Source organism: Bufo bufo, chromosome 2 (genome assembly GCF_905171765.1).
Source record: "Bufo bufo chromosome 2, aBufBuf1.1, whole genome shotgun sequence".
NCBI lineage: Eukaryota > Metazoa > Chordata > Amphibia > Anura > Bufonidae > Bufo > Bufo bufo.
This window is the reverse complement of record NC_053390.1, coordinates 192,277,085-192,296,180: the sequence shown is the minus strand read 5'-3', so window position 1 is coordinate 192,296,180 and position 19,096 is coordinate 192,277,085. Positions and strand designations below refer to the sequence as shown.

The following is a 19,096-nucleotide window of genomic DNA, read 5'->3' as shown; positions in this document are numbered from 1 at the left end:
CTCCACTCAAACACCCCAGAACAGGAAATTTGGGAATCCCATGAGGAGAGAATCTCTACAAATTCAATTCATGCTGGCCGCAGGCCCTTTGGCGGGTTTTCTTCAAGACGGAGTGGACGGCTTCTCCATGATCAAGTGGATGAGGTGAGTATAATAAAAAAAAATTCCAGCCACCATGTTAGGAAAAATTGATTTGTTACCACTAGGGTTGATCAAATCGAAGTATCCGAAGTGGACTTCGAACCGAATTTCAGGGAAAATTCCATTTGCTGCAAAGCCAAATTTCCTCGTACTTTGTGGAAATTAATCAATTTTCTCTTAAATTGAGGGGGGGGGGGGGATAATACTAACCTCATCCATTTGCACCTAATAAGAATCCGCCAGGGCCATCTTGATTGAAGATCCAGCGTGAAATTGCTTGTGATGACATCACCACGCCGGCCAGCGTGATGACATTATCACGTGACTGTGCGAGACGTGTCCCCACCACCACCGGATTAACCTCTGAAGGCCCTCAATGTTCATCTCAGATGCTGTAATTAGCGATGAACGCAGAATATGAGCTGTCCAATGATGGGGGCGGTACAGTCACTGTTCCCTGAAATTGCGTCCGCTAACTACAAAGAAATGCACTTCGCGACAAAGTAATTAGTCACTATACAAACATTTTAGTGAAATCTAATTTTTGATAACTTCACTCATCACTAGTTACCACAAAGCGTGAGGAAATTCTACTTCACGGCGAATTGAACTTTTCCTAAACTTCCGATCAAATTCCACTTTGTATGCTTTGATTTTCTCAAAACTAATTGTAATAATTATGACAGTATATATTTTCCTATACTACAAACTTAACACTGCAGATGATGCATTCTCAGTGGGATGGGCAGGATAGAAAGTATTGCTTTGCATTGCATTATTATTATTTTTATTATTTCCACTTATTTCCACAATTTCAGGATAAATTTGATTTGCCTCGAAGCTAAATTTCCTCGTGCTTCGTGTCAGCAAATCGATTTAACCTGAAATAGTGTAAAAAACAAAAAAATCATACTTACCTCCTGCATTTGCTCGCGACGGGCCGCCAGCATCCATCTTGATTGAAGATCTTGTCCGAAATACTGTGCGTGGTATGACGTCACCACGCCGGCCAGCGTGATGACGTAATCTCGCGCTGCACGAGATTTCGCTCCAGATCTTAATGCAAGATGGCGGCGGCTGGCCCGTCGCGAGCAAATAGAGGCGGTAAGTTTGATTTAATTTTAATTTTATTTTAATTACACACTGTTTTTACACTCAGATAACGTGATCACGTGATCATGTATGAACACGGCATCTGAGGTCTACAATGATGGGGGGCGGCGCTATCGCTGCTCCCTATCATTGCACCTGCTACTTACAAAAAAATGTGCTTCGTGATGAAGTTATTCGTCACAAAGCAAATTTTTTTTATAAAATTCGCTCATCTCTAGTGTTGACATATGGATTTGTGGATTGTGTTGACATATGCATTCATGGATTGCATGGTGAACTGTGTTCAAAACAGTTATTTCTAGAAGTGTTCCTGAGCCCATGCACTGATTTCCAATACAGAAGCATACCCATTTCTTAATGCGGTGCCGCCTGAGGACCAGTAGACCATGAGAATCCAGTATTAGTTTTCTCCAGATTCTCTGAATCTTTGGATGATATTGTATACTGTAGATGGTGGGATATTCAAAAATCTTAGCAATTTTACATTGAGGAACATTTTTCTAATATTATTAAAAAAAAATTTAGATGCAGTTTTACGCATATTTGTGAACCTCTGTCCATCTTTTCTTCTTAGAGACTATGCCTCTCTAACATGTTCTTATTGTACACTGTCAAGTGACTTAGTTGTAAATGCTCCCTCAGCTGTTTTTTTTTTATTACTACCACTTACTCTTCCAGCTTTTTGTTGCCTGTCCCAACTTTTTTGAGATATGTTGCTGCCATCAAGTTCTAAATAAGTTCACTTTTTCATGAAATTATAAGATGTTTCAATTTCCACAGATATTTGTTCAATTATGAATCAAATATGGGTCTATGAGATTTGCAAATCATTGCAATCTGTTTTAATTTACATTTATTAATATTTTTCAGTGTCCCAACTTTTTTGAAATTGGAGTTTTAAAGTGTCGCAACTTTTTCTGGAATTTGAAAGACAAGTCTTCAGTAGGGAGACATATGCTTCTGCCTTTTGTTGTAGGGTAAATAGCTGGTACATGTACATTAGGTTTTCCAATGACTGTGAAACATGTTGTACTTTATTATTCCCATTAAAAAAAATATATTTTTTTATATTTTTGGCTGTTTTACATCATTGTTAGAGAGTTTTTTGTTACAGTTGTCAAAATTGAGAAACTGAACAATTGTGGTCAGATAAATAAATGATACTGGTTACAACTGTCAGTAACTAAGCAGGGAATTGTTAGATTAAAGGGGTTCTCTGGGAATTAAAAAAATGTAAATACTTAAATCTACTTTATTATAAATATATTCTCAAATACCTTTCATTAATTATAATGGCTCATTTTGTCTGGGGAGCAATCATCAGGGGGGAAAAAATGGCCACTGTCCGATTAGTTCACACAAAACCTGTCCTGATCACACATGAGGACAAGTTACTTAACAACACTGAGGAAAGAGCTGCCTCCTCCTCCTCTCTACTTGTCAGGGATTATGATCCTGAATACAGATGATAAGAACTTTAGCTAAATCTCTGGGGAATTTAGTTCATGAGGTACAGAGAGGATAGACAGGACAGGCTGTGGTAATGAGAGATGAGCGAAACGAAAATTCGATTTGCACCGAATGCGAATTTCCTTGCGCTTTGTAGTACCGAATCACATTTTTTCTTAAATGGCTGCTGTACATGTGAGGACTAGTGTTAAGCGTGAATATTCGTATTACGAATTTTTATCGCGAATATCGGCACTTCGAGAATTTGCGAAGATTCAGAATATAGTGCTATATATATTCGTAATGACAAATTTTTTATATATTTTTTTTTGACATAGTACACATCAGGTGATCATTCCTCCCTACTTCTAGCTTGTGGTTCAATAGCTTGTGGCACTAATAGAAAAGTTGCCTACCCCTTACTATATAAGAACCTCCCCAGCAGCTATTTTCTAAAGTTTATTGCAGTTATGAAAGAGACAGCAGTGTCATTGCTGTGATCTGTGCTTTGTTGTATTACATTAGTTAACTTATATATATATAATTCAGATAGTTAGGGGGAGATAGTCAGCGTAGGTGAGATTGATCTATACTTTAGCTGATAGGCTCCAGTGCAGAATGTTAGGCAGTGAAATAGGTTCTGCTGTCCATACATACATGTTACAGACATAGTGCTATGATGTCACAAGTTGCATGTTTTACGAAAAAATATGCGCATCATTAATTGCCAAAAATTCGCAAACGCTAATATATTGGAGCACTCTATCTGCATATAAAGCTATTCTAATGTTCTGCCGTGCCAACCATTTTCTCCAGTCTCAGGAATCTTAAACCAGCTTGAAAAATGTAGCATAAGTGACCCACGCCAGTATTTCACGCGCATTACGCAAATAATACCTAACCGGTTTTCGCAATCAAGAATATAATCTCGAATTCTCAAATTTGCGAATATATGACGAATATTCTACAAAATATTTGCGAAATATCGCAAATTTGAATATTGCCCCTGCTGCTCATCACTAGTGAGGACATGGAGAAAGGAAGTCTGGGAAGGCCTGATCACCCATACTGACATGCATGCAGCCAATCAGCAGCTAGCCAGCCCAGTGATGTCACAGCCCTATAAGTACGGCAGCCATCTTATATTCTGCCATTCACCAGCGTACTTAGTGCAGGGAGAGATGTGTCTGCAGGCGCTAGAGACATTGATAGAAAAATCGTCATTCTACAAAAAAAAAAAAAAAAGATTTGCAGGGAAAGATTATTCAAGGTGTAGGGAAAGGGTAGGGACTAGGGAGGAATAATTCCACTGCATTTCTGTTGAACAGGGTTCATTCGGGTAGGTGACAGCCTGGGTAATAAGAACATTCCTATTAGGCCTTGCAGAACTGACTGGGCACCCAAATTGCCATTATACAGCTCTGTAATTCCAGCAAACAGTTCTTATTATGGTGCAAGTGCTGTTTGATACAGGCATTAACAGGCGTTATTAAAAGGAAATATATTTATGTCTTTTTTGCCCTTGTGGCTCTTGTGGGGTGTTTTAGCGCAAAAAGAAAAAATACATTTGCCGTTCTACAATGCAGTTATTTCTTCTATACCCTTTTGTGACATGTATTAGCACAAAAAGAAAAAATACATTTAACGCTCTGCCGTGCACTTATCTGTAGCAAAGGCTTTGGTGGGGTGTTTTAGCGGAAAAAGAAAAAATATATTTGACGCTCAGCGGTGTAGTTATTTCTTGTTAAGCCTTTTGTGACGTGTATTAGAGCAAAAAGAATAAGTACATTTACCGCTCTACCGTTAATTCTTTTATAGCCTTTTGTGATGTGTATTAGCACTAGGGTTGAGCGAACCCGAACAGCCAATCAACAAGCGTTTAACTCTGTGCCCTTAGAAGCCATCACAGCCATGCCTACTAATGAGCTGGTATATAAGCTGGAGTCACGAAGCGCTGCACGTCACTCTGCTGTTACTAGTGTAGGGAGAGGATGCGTCTGGTGATTTCAGGGAGAGAATAGGAGAGAATCTTTGGTTCAGAACGCGAATCTAACTCACCGATTGACATACATTTAGTTGTGTGGGTGCAGGGCACAATCTTTTTACCCTGCCCTGAGCCCAGGGCAACGGACATTTTATGCAAGCTCAGTGCACCAGCACTGCATCTGAGCTTTTGTGAAATCCAATCTTGGAAAACTGCACTAATAATCTGGTTGCAAAAAATCACCCTTTTTTGGCAATATATAACATCTGGTGCATTTGCAGGATTAGTCAGTGGGCAATTTAAGCTAGAAATACAGCCATAATTTTCTTTTCTTTTTTTAAACACCCTTTTTGTGCAAAATACACTATTTTACATCCCTAGCTGCATCTGGATGTGTGAAATTCAAAAGTTATATACAGCTTTCACATTCTGTTAGTAAAAAAAACCACTTTTTTGGCAATATACAACATCTGGATTAGTCAGTGTGCAATTTAAGCTACAAATACAGCCACAATTTTCTGGGTTTTTCAAAACACACTTTTTCGCCAAAATACACCATTTTACAGCAAGTGTGAAATTCAAGTTTAATATATACAGCTTTCATATTCTGCTAGTAAAAAAAAAAAATTTTTGGGCAATATACATGTTTTTCAAAACACACTTTTTTGCCAAAATACACCAATTTACAGCCCTTGCAGCATCAGCACGTGTGAAATTCAAGGGTTATATACTGCTGTCATATTCCGTTATTAAACAAACACCCATTTGGGCAAAAAAAGTTTATTTGGCAGCCTTTGCTGCATATGTCATTGTGAGATGCACCCTTTATATACAGGGGTTATATTGAGTTATTTGAAATACAGCCTTTTTGGGCACAAATCTTTAATTGCGGCCTAGTGTGGGTCAGGGCGTGTGAGAAACACACTTTATATACAGGGGTTATATTCAGTTATTTGAAATACAGCATTTTTGGGCACAAATCTTTAATTGAGGCCTATTCTGGATCAGGGCGTGTGAGATACACCCTTTATATACAGGGGTTATATTGAGTTATTTGAAATACAGCCATTTTGGGCACAAATCTTTAATTGAGGCCTGTTCTGGATCAGGGCGTGTGAGATACACCCTTTATATACAGGGGTTATATTCAGTTATTTAAAATACAGCCATTTTGGGCACAAATCTTTAAATGCAGCCTAGTGTGGGTCAGGGCGTGTGAGAAACACCCTTTATATACAGGGATTATATTCTTCTATTAATAAAACACCCTTTTTTGGGCAAAATACTAAATTTTTCAGGGTTATATACTGCTGTCATATTCAGTTAATAAACAAACACCCGTTTGGGCAAAAAAAGTTTATTTGGCAGCCTTTGCTGCAGATGTCATTGTGAGATACACCCTTTATATACAAGGGTTATATAGAGTTATTTGAAAAACAGCCATTTTGGGCACAAATCTTTAATTGAGGCCTATTCTGGATCAGGGCGTGTGAGATACACTCTTTAGATACAGGGGTTATATTCAGGTATTTGAAATACAGCCATTTTGGGCACAAATTTTTAACTGCGGCCTAGTGTGGGTCAGGGCGTGTGAGAAAACCCTTTATATACAGGGGTTATATTCTTCTATTAATAAAACACCCTTTTTTGGGCAAAATACACCATTGTTCCGCCCCCTTGCAGCATCAAGACATTTGAAATTTCAGGGTTATATACTGCTGTCATATTCAGTTATTAAAAAACACCCGTTTGGGCAAAAAACATTTATTTGTCAGCCTTTGCTGCAGATTTCATTGTGAGATACACCCTTTATATACAGGGGTTATATTAAATCAATTGAAATACAGCCATTTTGGGCATAAATCTTTAATTGTGGCCTAGTGTGGGTCAGGGCGTGTGTGATACACCCTTTAAATACAGGGGTTATATTCAGTTATTTGAAATACAGCCATTTTGGGCATAAATCTTTAATTGTGGCCTAGTCTGGATCAGGGTGTGTGAGATACACCCTTTATGTACAGGGGTTCTATTAAGGTATTTGAAACACAGCCATTTTGGGCGAACAAATTTAATTGAGGCCTAGTCTGGTTCAGGGCATGTGAGATACACCCTGTACATACTGTTGTTCTATTCTACTATTAATTAAACACCCATTTAGGGCAAGATCCTAAATATGAGAAATATGAGGACAGCGTCAAATAAAAGACGTGGCCCTGGTTGTGGTGCTGCTGGTGGAGCTCCTGTTGCAGGGAGAGGACATGGTCGATCTGTGCCAGCTACACGCACAAGTGAAACCCCTTCCTCAGGTGCGAGTAGGCGACAGAACCTGCAGCGGTATTTGGTCGGGCCTAATGCAGCTCTACGAATGGTGAGGCCTGAACAAGTACAGGCGATAGTAGATTGGGTTGCTGACAGTGCCTCCAGTTCCTTCACATTGTCTCCTACCCAGTCTCCTGCTGAAAGATCAGAGTTGGAACCTCCAGCCCATGTCCATCAGTCTTTCACCTCACCCCCTTGCACATCAGCCAAGCAGTCATGCAGCAGTCTCTTCTGCTTTTTGATGACTCTGTTAGCAGGGTTTCCCAGGGCCATCCACCTAGACCTGCCCCAGAAGTGGAAGAGATTGAGTGCACCGATGCCCAACCACTTATCTTTCAAGATGAGTACATGGGAGGACCATCGCAGTACGTCTCGGATGACGACAAAACACAGGTTCCAATTGCTGGGTCTTTCGAAAGTGTGCAGACCGACAAGGATGGCAGGGGAGAAGACCGGGTGGAAGATGATGTGGAGGACGATGAGGTCCTCGACCCCACATGGAATCAAGGTCATGCGAGTGACCTATGTAGTTCGGAGGAGGAGGCGGTGGTCGCACAGAGCCACCAGCACAGCAGAAGAGGGAGCAGGGTGCAAAAGCGGAGCGGCCGTCCTCTAGACAGTACACCTGCTACTGCCCACCGCAGCAAGGGACCGAGTACACCAAAGTCAGCTCCAAGGAGTTCCCTGGCGTGGCAGTTCTTCAGACAATGTGCTGACGACAAGACACGAGTGGTTTGCAATCAGAGCCTTAAGCGAGGCATAAACGTTCTCAACCTGAGCACAACCTGCATGACCAGGCATTTAAGTGCTAAGCACGAGCTGCAGTGGAGTAGACACCTCAAAAAACAAGATAGGTCTCTGGCCCCTCCTGCTTCCTCTTCTGCTGCAGTCTCGGCCTCTTCATCCACCTCTGGAGTGACAGTGCCACCTGCCACCCCGCAAACAGAGGATCTTCCAGCAACACCACCACCTGGGTCACTAAGCATCTCCACAATGTCCCTTGGAAGCGTTCAGCTCTACATCTCCCAAACACTGGAGAGGAAGAGGAAGTACCCCCCTACCCACCCACGATCCCTAGCCCTGAATGCCAGCATTTCTAAATTACTGGCCTTTAAAATGCTGTCATTCCGTCTGGTGGAGACGGATAGTTTTAAAGGCCTTATGGTGGTGTGTGGGGTGTTTTAATTTTCTTTTTATTTATTTGATCTAACAGTATGTCAGGCAGAGAAGTGCAAGGCCCTGCACATGGGAGTGGCAGAGGCCTGAATGTTTCTGGTGCAGACAGAGGTCGCAGCAGAGTAAGGGGCTGTGGCAGCAGGGGTCACTTCGAGAGGTCTGAGCTCCCAGTCTCAGCTAGCTGTCGTGTTGTGACCAGCAACCCAGCGGTTCTTGAGTGGTTGACTCGGTCTTCAACTTCGAAGCAAAACACCCCCAGCCAAGAGTCAGACACAACCCTTAGTTGGCATGGCCCTGGAGCAGGCCCTGCGCCCTCACCTATCCTCAACATGCCTCTGTCCTTTTCTGTTCCCAGAGACACAGAAGTATTGTATGCTGTGGGCTCGGCTCTACTATACAAAGAGGACGAGGTACTAGAGGACAGTCAGCAGCTACTACTGCCCAGCCAAGATCTGGAGGAGACATCCGCCGTTTCCTCCACTAGGCGGGCAAGTAGTGATGAGGAGAGTGGCGCAGGAGCTGGTGTTGCGACCACCGGTCAGGTTCCTGACTCAGAGACTGTTGAGGAGGACATCAGTGACGTGCAGACAGTACTCGATGATAATAATTGCACTTGGGAGCTATGTGAAGAAGGGGCTTCATCATCATCGGGAGAAGAGGGTGGCAGCTTGGCCGTGAGCCAGCAGCTGAGCCAGCAAGTGGGTGGGAGTCAGCAGAGTGGCAGCAGTGGGAGGTCGGGAGCCAAACGTGCCAGGGGTAGACCACCTGCTTCGCGAGAGCCTACCTGCCTGGGAAGTAGCTATGCAGGGGTTCAAGGAGGCAGCGGCAGTAGCATTCAGTCAGTGCGTGGTGTTGGTGGTAAAATCACCTACTAGGTGGTGTGGCAGTTTTTTCTTAAGCCGCCGGAGGAGGTGAACGTGGCCATATCTAGAATCTGTGGACAGAAGGTGAAGTGTGGCCAGGGTGCCAATGTTGGCACTATGGCCCTCGTCAACATATGCAGCGTCACCATGCAGTGGCCTGGGAGTTCCGTGGCTCCGATGTGGTGGTCCAATGTGTAGTGAAATGGGTGGTTTTTCGACACAGGTGACAGGAATGGAGGAGCATGAGCAGCCGGAGGATCAAGAGGGAGATGAAGAAGACGATGCAGATGACCCAGACACACCGTGGCAGTATGCAGTGGAGATGGAGGCAGGGAGTCCCTCTGAGTCACTTGTGCAAATGTCCCGCTGCATGCTCAGTTGCTTGGGTAGTGACAGCCGAATTGTCGCCATTCAATGACTCTGTCATTGTGCCACTCTGTGGCCTCCTCATGCTGCTTCCACCTCCACACTCTGTCACTGTGCCACTCTGTGGCTTCCTGATGCTGCCGCCACATCCAGACTCTGTCACTGTGCCACTCTGTGGCTTCCTGATGCTGCCGCCACCTCCAGACTCTGTCACTGTGCCACTCTGTGGCTTCATGATGCTTTCGCCACCTTCAGACTCTGTCATTGGGCCAAGCAGGAAATGAAGAAAGACGGCTTCAGAATGGAATGTAAATCCTCTTAAAAAAACTTCTCCTTTATTGCATTATATTTGACAACAGACACATCCACATCATATGCAGTGATCGTTAACGCGTTTCAGACATATCGTCCTTAGTTGTAACACTGTATCAAGATGGAGAGCTGTCATGGTCTTACCTGCTTGCTGCTCTCCTTCGTTTGACATGTGCTGGCGGCCATCTTGGTTTCTGGGTTTCTTGTAGCCTTCCACCCTGCGGCTCCTCCTTCCCCTGGGAGGAGCTGGATGCCTAGCTCATATATATAGGAGGTCTGTGGCTTCAGTTCCTTGCTTGGTCCTCTTGTGTTCACATGCTTCTAAGACTGCTGCTGCTTCTGGTTCCTGATCCTGGCTTCGTCTGACTACCCTGCTGGCTCCTGATCCTGGCTTCGTCTGACTACCCTGCTGGTTCCTGATCCTGGCTTCGTCTGACTACCCTGCTGGTTCCTGATCCTGGCTTCGTCTGACTACCCTGCTGGTTCCTGATCCTGGCTTCGTCTGACTACCCTGCTGGTTCCTGATCCTGGCTTCGTCTGACTACCCTGCTGGTTCCTGATCCTGGCTTCGTCTGACTACCCTTCTGGTTCCTGACCTCTGGCTTCGCAAAGACTCTGCTCGGTTTCACCATCCGTTTGGACTTTTGCTTTACAGCTTTATTTTCAATAAAGCCTTCTTATTTTCACTTCTCTCTTGTTGTACGTCTGGTTCATGGTTCCGTGACATTAGGACCAAGCCATGAATTCTGACGGTACAGGGCCATCCTCGCTACCCACGCTGGTTGCCAGACTTGATCAGCAGGATCACCTGTTGGGTCGGTTCGCTGTGGCGTTGCAAACCCTGCTTGAACGCACGGCTCATTTCGCTCCCGTTGCCGATGGGTCGGTTGTCGCTCCTGGGCTCGCTCCTACTGCCGCTTCGGTTGTTGCGCCAGAGTCTACCCCGACACCTGTTGTTGCGCCTGCGGTGTTTCGGGGTATGACCGGTTCTGCCCCTCTTCCACAGCGCTTTGGGGGAGAGCCAACTCAGTGCCGAGGTTTCCTTAACCAGGTGGGCATTTATTTCGAGTTGCTGCCACATGCCTTTCCTACTGAGAGATCAAAGGTGGGCTTCTTGATCTCGCTGCTCTCGGACAAGGCCTTGGCCTGGGCCAGCCCTTTATGGGAGAACAACAATCCGGTGGTTGCCGAGTTTTCCGGTTTTGTTGCTTCTCTTCGGAAGGTATTCGATGTGCCGGCTCGTGCTGCCTCTGCTGCGAAGCTCCTTATGTCCATCAGACAGGGTTCACGATCCGTAGCTGAATACGCCATTGAGTTTCGTACCCTGGCAGCAGAGGTGGGCTGGAATAATGAGGCTCTGGTCGCTGCTTTCTCTCATGGTCTCTCGGATGCCTTGAAGGATGAGGTTGCAGCTAAGGACCTACCAGTTGAGCTCGAGTCTCTTATTTCTTTCCTGATTTTGATTGACACCAGACTCAGGGAGAGACCTTCCTTTAAGGAGAACCTGCGGAGGTCTTCTAACAGATTGGTGCCTACGTTTGCTGTCCCACCCGTGCCTCCCTCTCCTCCCACGCCTCCTGGGGATGACTTGTCTGGGGGTGAACCCATGCAGCTGGGGTTTGCTCGCCTGTCCGAGGGGGAGAGGGCACTCCGGAGATCCGAGGGCCGATGCATGTACTGTGGTCTCGGTGGGCATTTTCGGTTGGCATGTCCGAACCGTCCGGGAAACGCTCGTACCCTGAGATCCTGTCGGGGGCAGATCTTGGGTGGAGTCTCCTCGTCCCCGGTTTCCCGTGTTGACAAACCACTGATCACTGTTGTCCTCTCCTGGGTCGGGGGCTCGGTGACGACCCAGGCGTTGGTGGACTCTGGTGCTGGTGGTTTGTTCATTGATAGTGTGTTCGCTGCCGCCAATTCCATTCCTCTGCAGGCTCGAGGTTCCCCACTGGCTCTTGAGGCGATAGACGGCAGACCCCTTCTGCCGCCACACGTGACTCATGAGACCCTTCCAGTGGGGATAGCCATTGGTGCCGTTCACAGAGAGTCGGTCTGCCTCCAGGTTATTTCGTCTCCACACTACTCGGTGGTCTTGGGGTACCCCTGGCTCCGGAAGCATAATCCGACTTTCGATTGGAGATCGGTCAAGATCCTCTCGTGGTCACCGCAGTGTGGGGCTAGTTGCATCCATGGGTCTGTCAAGTTGCTGTGTACTTCCTCGGACTCTCTGTTGCCTCCTGAATACGAGGAGTACCGGGATGTATTCGATAAGGTGCGCGCGGTTGCCCTACCTCCGCACCGCCTATACGATTGTGCCATAGAGTTACAATCTGGTGCCGTTCCTCCTCGTGGCAAAGTCTATCCACTGTCGGTAGCGGAGAATGAGGCCATGGAGGAGTACGTGAGGGAGGCGCTTTCACGCGGACACATTCGCAAATCTTCGTCCCCGGCAGTGGCTGTATTTTTCTTTGTGAAAAAGAAGGGCGGTGAGTTGAGGCCTTGCATCGATTACAGGGGTCTCAATCGCTTCACGATCAAGAACGCTTACCCGATACCCTTGATTTCCGAGCTGTTCGATCGCCTTAAAGGGGCCACGGTCTTTACCAAACTCGACCTGAGGGCGGCATATAACCTGGTAAGGATCAAGGCGGGCGATGAGTGGAAGACCGCGTTTAACACCAGGACCGGTCATTACGAATCCTTGGTTATGCCCTTTGGGTTGTGCAATGCGCCCGCAGTCTTTCAGGAATTCATCAACGATGTTTTCCGTGACCTGTTGCAGCAGTGTGTGGTAGTCTATTTGGATGACATCTTGGTATATTCTGAATCCATGGAGGCCCACATTCTGGATGTCAGACGAGTGTTGCAACGGTTACGAGAGAACAAGCTGTTCGGTAAGCTTGAGAAATGCGAATTTCACCGATCCCAGGTAACCTTCTTAGGTTACATCATTTCCGCTGAGGGGTTCTCCATGGATCCTGAGAAGGTTTCGGCTGTCTTACAGTGGCCCCAGCCCAGTGGTCTTCGTTCCCTGCAGCGCTTTTTGGGCTTCGCCAATTATTATCGGAAGTTCATCAGGGACTTTTCCATGCTGGCCAAGCCTCTCACGGATCTGACCAGGAAGGGCAGTAATTCCCAGGTCTGGCCGCTCGAGGCCATCCGAGCTTTTGAGGCCCTAAAGTCCGCCTTTGTGTCGGCTCCGATTCTGTCGCATCCCAACCCTGGGTTGCCCTTTGTCCTCGAGGTGGACGCGTCTGAGACGGGAGTAGGCGCCCTTCTGTCTCAGTGTAGAACACCAGAGGGTCCTCTGCTTCCTTGTGGGTTTTACTCCCGGAAACTGTCTTCCGCGGAGTGCAACTATCAGATTGGTGACAGGGAGTTATTGGCCATCGTGCAGGCCCTTAAAGAATGGAGGCACTTGCTCGAGGGTTCGGTGGTTCCGGTTCTCATCCTGACGGACCACAAGAATCTGACCTACCTTTCTGAGGCCAAGAGATTGACACCACGTCAGGCCAGATGGGCTCTGTTCTTGTCTCGTTTTAATTACGTGGTCTCCTACCTACCCGGTTCCAAGAACATCAGGGCGGATGCCTTATCACGGCAGTACTCCGAGCTGTCCAGGGAGGAGTCGATTCCGACTTCGGTCATACCTCCGAATCAAATCCTGGCCGCCATTCGCACCAGCCTGACCTCTCCCCTGGGTGAGCAGATTTTGGCGGCTCAATCTGTTGCTCCCTCTGGGAGACCCAACGGCAGATGTTTTGTGCCTGAGGAGTTGCGCACTCGGTTGTTGCGAACCTACCATAACTCCAAGACCGCGGGGCATCCTGGAAAGAATCAGCTGTCCTGGGCTGTTTCACGTCTGTTCTGGTGGCCTTCCCTACGTTCCGACATCGCCGCATATGTAGCGGCATGCTCCGTTTGTGCCCAGAGTAAGTCCCCTCGGCACCTTCCGTTGGGCCTTCTGCAACCCATAGCCACCGGGGAGCGCCCATGGTCACACCTGGGGATGGATTTCATTGTTGACCTCCCTGCATCCCGAGGCCATACGGTCATTCTCATGATTGTGGATCGGTTTTCCAAAATGTGCCACTGTGTTCCTCTCAAGAAGTTACCCTCTGCACAAGAGTTGGCCACGATTTTTGCCAGGGAGGTCTTCCGGTTGCACGGTTTGCCTAAGGAGATTGTGTCGGATCGGGGGAGTCAGTTTGTGTCCAGGTTCTGGCGCGCCTTTTGCTCCCAGTTGGGGATTCATCTCTCCTTCTCCTCGGCCTACCACCCTCAGTCCAATGGGGCCGCAGAACGATCCAATCAGGCCTTGGAGCAATTCCTTCGTTGCTATGTCTCCGATCACCAAGACAATTGGGTTGACCTCCTGCCTTGGGCTGAGTTTGCCAGGAACACGGCGGTGAACTCTTCCTCTGGGACGTCTCCCTTCATGGCCAATTATGGGTTCCAACCTGCCGTGTTACCGGAGGTATTCTCTCCCCAGGATATTCCGGCTGTGGAGGATCACCTTTCCGTCCTACGTGCTTCTTGGGTACAGATCCAGAAGTCCCTTGAGGTCTCTGCGCAGCGCCAGAGACTCCAGGCTGATCGCAGACGAGCGCCTGCTCCTTCCTACCAGGTCGGAGACCGTGTATGGTTGTCCACCCGCAACCTCAACCTTCGAGTGCCCACTCCCAAGCTGGCGCCTCGCTTTGTTGGTCCCTTCCGAGTGCTTCGCAGGGTAAACCCGGTAGCCTATGCCCTTGCGCTTCCTCCTGGCATGCGGATCTCCAACGTGTTTCATGTCTCCCTGTTGAAGCCACTGGTGTGTAATCGTTTCACTTCCTCGGTTCCTCGGCCTCGTCCGGTCCAAGTGGGCAATCGTGAGGAATATGAGGTGAGCAATATCCTGGACTCATGCCTGGTCCGCGGTCGGTTGCAGTTTTTGGTCCATTGGCGTGGTTATGGTCCAGAGGAGCGTTCCTGGGTTCCCTCCGCAGATGTCCATGCTCCTGCCTTGCTCCGAGCCTTCCACGCACGCTTCCCTCAGAAACCGTTTTGTGCTCCGCGGAGGAGGGGCCCTTGAGGGGGAGGTACTGTCATGGTCTTACCTGCTTGCTGCTCTCCTTCGTTTGACATGTGCTGGCGGCCATCTTGGTTTCTGGGTTTCTTGTAGCCTTCCACCCTGCGGCTCCTCCTTCCCCTGGGAGGAGCTGGATGCCTAGCTCATATATATAGGAGGTCTGTGGCTTCAGTTCCTTGCTTGGTCCTCTTGTGTTCACATGCTTCTAAGACTGCTGCTGCTTCTGGTTCCTGATCCTGGCTTCGTCTGACTACCCTGCTGGCTCCTGATCCTGGCTTCGTCTGACTACCCTGCTGGTTCCTGATCCTGGCTTCGTCTGACTACCCTGCTGGTTCCTGATCCTGGCTTCGTCTGACTACCCTGCTGGTTCCTGATCCTGGCTTCGTCTGACTACCCTTCTGGTTCCTGATCCTGGCTTCGTCTGACTACCCTTCTGGTTCCTGACCTCTGGCTTCGCAAAGACTCTGCTCGGTTTCACCATCCGTTTGGACTTTTGCTTTACAGCTTTATTTTCAATAAAGCCTTCTTATTTTCACTTCTCTCTTGTTGTACGTCTGGTTCATGGTTCCGTGACAAGAGCTATATTTAAATGTTTACTAACCCCTCCTCTCGAAAACAGAGGGAAGGGGAGAAACTACTCCATTGGTCACTCCATCATGATAACACCTGTTACCCATATACACATTAAGTTTCAGGTGCTCTTCATACTGGGGTTAAGTTTCCCACCAGGTTAACCCTTGCCTTCAATTGATCTTTAAGTCATGATCTACAGCCTCCACATACGGGCTTCAATACCTTGGCCGGAAAACAATCGCACAGTGTGAACAGTAACATACCATACTATATTAAAAACAAAACATGGTAACTAACCCTTTCATGGCCTAAATCCACACCATATACAACCACATATGGATCTATATAAATAATTTGAGACAAAATCTGTCATTGGGCCACTCTGTGGTCTCCTCATGCTGCCGCCACCTTCAGACTCTGTCATTGTGCCACTCTGTGGCTTCCTGATGATGCGGCCAGCTTCAGACTCTGTCATTGGGCCACTCTGTGGCCTCCTCCTGATGCTTCTGCTGACGTAACCTCCATACTCTGTAATTGTGCCACTCTGTGGCCCCCTGATGCTACTGCCACCTCCACATTCTGTCATTGTACCACTCTGTGGCCTACTGATGCTGCCGCCACCTTCAGACTCTGTCATTGGGCCACTCTGTTGTCTCCTCATGCTGCTTCCACCTCACCACTATGTCATAGGGCCACTCTGTGGACTTCTCATGCTGCTTGCACCCTCCCCACTCCATGATTGGGCCGCTATTTAGCCTTTTTGACTTGGTAACATCATTATTTATTCAACCCATCTTCTGATCTGTCAGAAGGAAGGAAAAGTGAGACGCACAAGGAATTCTCTCTGTGTAGCATCTGTAAGGCCTGTATGGTCCCATCAGAATTGGCTTATGATTTGGTAGCCAAAAGCATGAGTGGGTAAAAAACACAGAAGACATGCAACTATTCCGTTCACGTGTTATCTATGTTTTGGATCCACTCCTGTTTTTTTTTTGGGTGTTAGCAATACTGATCGATTAATGACCAAATGCTGACAGAGTGAAGGTGGATGCTCCACAGACGGGATCAATTTTTTGTGGGTTATTGTTCTGACAGATCAGAGGAAGGGCAAAATAATCAGTGTTGTCAAAACATACTTACTGCTGACACCCTCTCCACTCTGTCGGGGGGCTCTACTTGTATAAGCGTTTAATAGAACAGGTTCTGTAGACATTTATGTGGAATCAGCTGAAGACGGTATAAAAGGAGTGCGTTTCTTCTTGGCGCTAACATTGACCTGTAATGCTGAGGTCCTGCTTGATTTATTTGGTCAGTTTTGGCCCTGTGACTGCCCAAATAAGTGAAGTGTGCATTGATTCTAAGTGTGACGCCTGTCATCTGCATGCCATATGGACTCACAGTATTATTTCACTACCAAAGCAGACTCCCTATGTGTGTTACTGCAAGGCACAGTGTACTACTATAAAGGCTCTGTGCAGCCAGGAAATAGCAGTTTTTTAACATAATTTGCTGCAAATTTATTCGGATCAAACCAAATTTTTCCCAAAAAATCCAGCGGACCGGCGAATCAAATTTTTTCAAAAATTTGCCCATCTCTAGTGGTAATAGAGACTGCATATAAGTTCTGTTGCTCATTAGCACATCTCACCCTCCTCTCATGTCTCGTCATTATCTCCATTCCCACAGAGATTCACCTGTATTCAGGATCATGATTCCTGACAAGCAGAGCAGAGAGGAGGATGAGGCAGCACTATGGCCCCTTTCACACTGGCGAGAATTCCATGCGGGTCCAATGCGTGAGGTGAACGCATTGCACCCGCACTGAATCCGGACCCATTCACTTGAATGGGACTGTGTACATGAGCAGTGATTTTCACGCATCACTGGTGCGCTGCGTGAAAATTGCAGCAATCTTTATATTGTGCGGTTTTCACGCAACGCAGGCCTCATAGAAGTGAATGGGGCAAGCAAGTGCGGATGTGGTGCGATTTTCACGCATGGTTGCTAGGAGATGATCGGGATGGGGACCCGATCTTTATTATTTTCCCTTATAACATGTTTATAAGAGAAAATAATAGCATTCTTAATACAGAATGCTTAGTAAAATAGTGATGGAGGGGTTAAAAAATAAAAAAAAACTATTAATAAGCTCACCTTAATAAACTTGAATGCTCAGCCTGGCATGTCTTCTTTCTTTTTTGATGAAAGGACCTGTGGTGAAGTCACTGCGCTCATCACATGGTACATCACATGGTCCATCACCATGGTGATGGACCATGTGATGAGCACAGTAACGTCATGAAAGGTCCTTTAGCCAGGTCCTGAAGAAGGTAGAAAGAAGAGGAGATCCTGTACGCGATTAAGTGGATAGGGTGAGTTAAATTTGTTTATTATTTTTAACCCCTTAATGGACATTTTACTAAGCATTCTGTATTTAGAATGCTATTATTTTCCCTTATAACCATGTTATAAGGTAAAATAATTAAATCTATACAACACCGATCCCCGAACTTCTGTGAAGAAGTTTAGGTCTGGGTACCAAACATGACGATTTTTCTCACGTGCGTGCAAAACGCATTAAAACGCTTTGCACTCGCACGGAAAAATTGTGCATTTTCCCGCAACGGACCCGCATCTTGTCCGGTCCTCACACGCGACGCCCGTGTGAAAAAGGCCTATGGCTCATTATGGTGAAGTAACTTCTCATCCTGTGTGAATAGGACAGGTTCTGTGTGCACTGATAGGACGGTGGCCATTTTATTTCTCCTAATGATTGCTCCCCAGACAAAACGAGCCATTATAACTAATGAAAGGTATTTCTGAATATATTTATTATAATATAAGTATTTTCATTTTTTTTATTCCTGGAGAACCCCTTTAACAACAGAACACTATCCATTCTCACTCTTACCTGTAAAAATATGCATTTGAAGAACAGCCTTGGTGTTCTGGACCCAACCTTCACCAGAAGGTATGCTTATGTAATTATCATTATGATTCACTTGTAGAGATGAGCAAATCAATTCTTCAAAATCAAAATTTAAATTTTTTTTTAAATTTATTCTGATTCGTTAGAATCAGAATTTCCTTAGATTTGATTTGGGTGAATTTTTGCAAAGAGAGAGAAAGAGAGAAAGAGAACTACAGAGAAAGCAAGAGACTTAAAACTATTTTTCAGAAATTTGCTCATCTCTATACAGATTTTTGATCATAATGATACTGCAAGTGGAACAGCAAAAAAGATGAATAATATAACTATAGCTTATTATTGAGCTTAATCAAGGGTTGACGGTGGTATTGGTGAAGAGACCTACAGTTGGTAGCCATTTTTACAATGTTGAGCACAAGGAGGGCCTAAGTGATGATACCGCAATGGGAAAACTCCTGATGATGGTTCTAATGGAAAATGTCCATCAGATACATTAGTCAACTTTTCTAACTGCCAATCATTTCTCTAAAGCTTCAAAACTTGTTCTGTGTTCATTTTCAAATGCCACTGACTTCACAGGTCAATGTAAGACTAAACACACTGTATAGACACTATTGGGGAATTTATCACGCACTGCACCCCAGAATTCTGCCCTCAAAAAGTTGCAAAATAGGGTATTTGCAACTTTTTGAGGTCAAGGGCAAAATCTGGCATTTTTACAAAATGGGTGGAAAAAATGGATGTGGTTAGCTATGTCAATTAGTTTCACTCAGATATCAATGGGACTCACTCAAGTATGGGGG

General features: G+C 46.1%; 1 protein-coding gene across 1 annotated transcript in view; it reads right to left on the bottom strand.

The window, feature by feature from the left end:
* The window catches only part of ADAMTS19 (ADAM metallopeptidase with thrombospondin type 1 motif 19), a 366,657-nt gene that overhangs the window by 270,812 nt on the left and 76,749 nt on the right, over window positions 1-19,096 (bottom strand). The window lies entirely within an intron of this gene.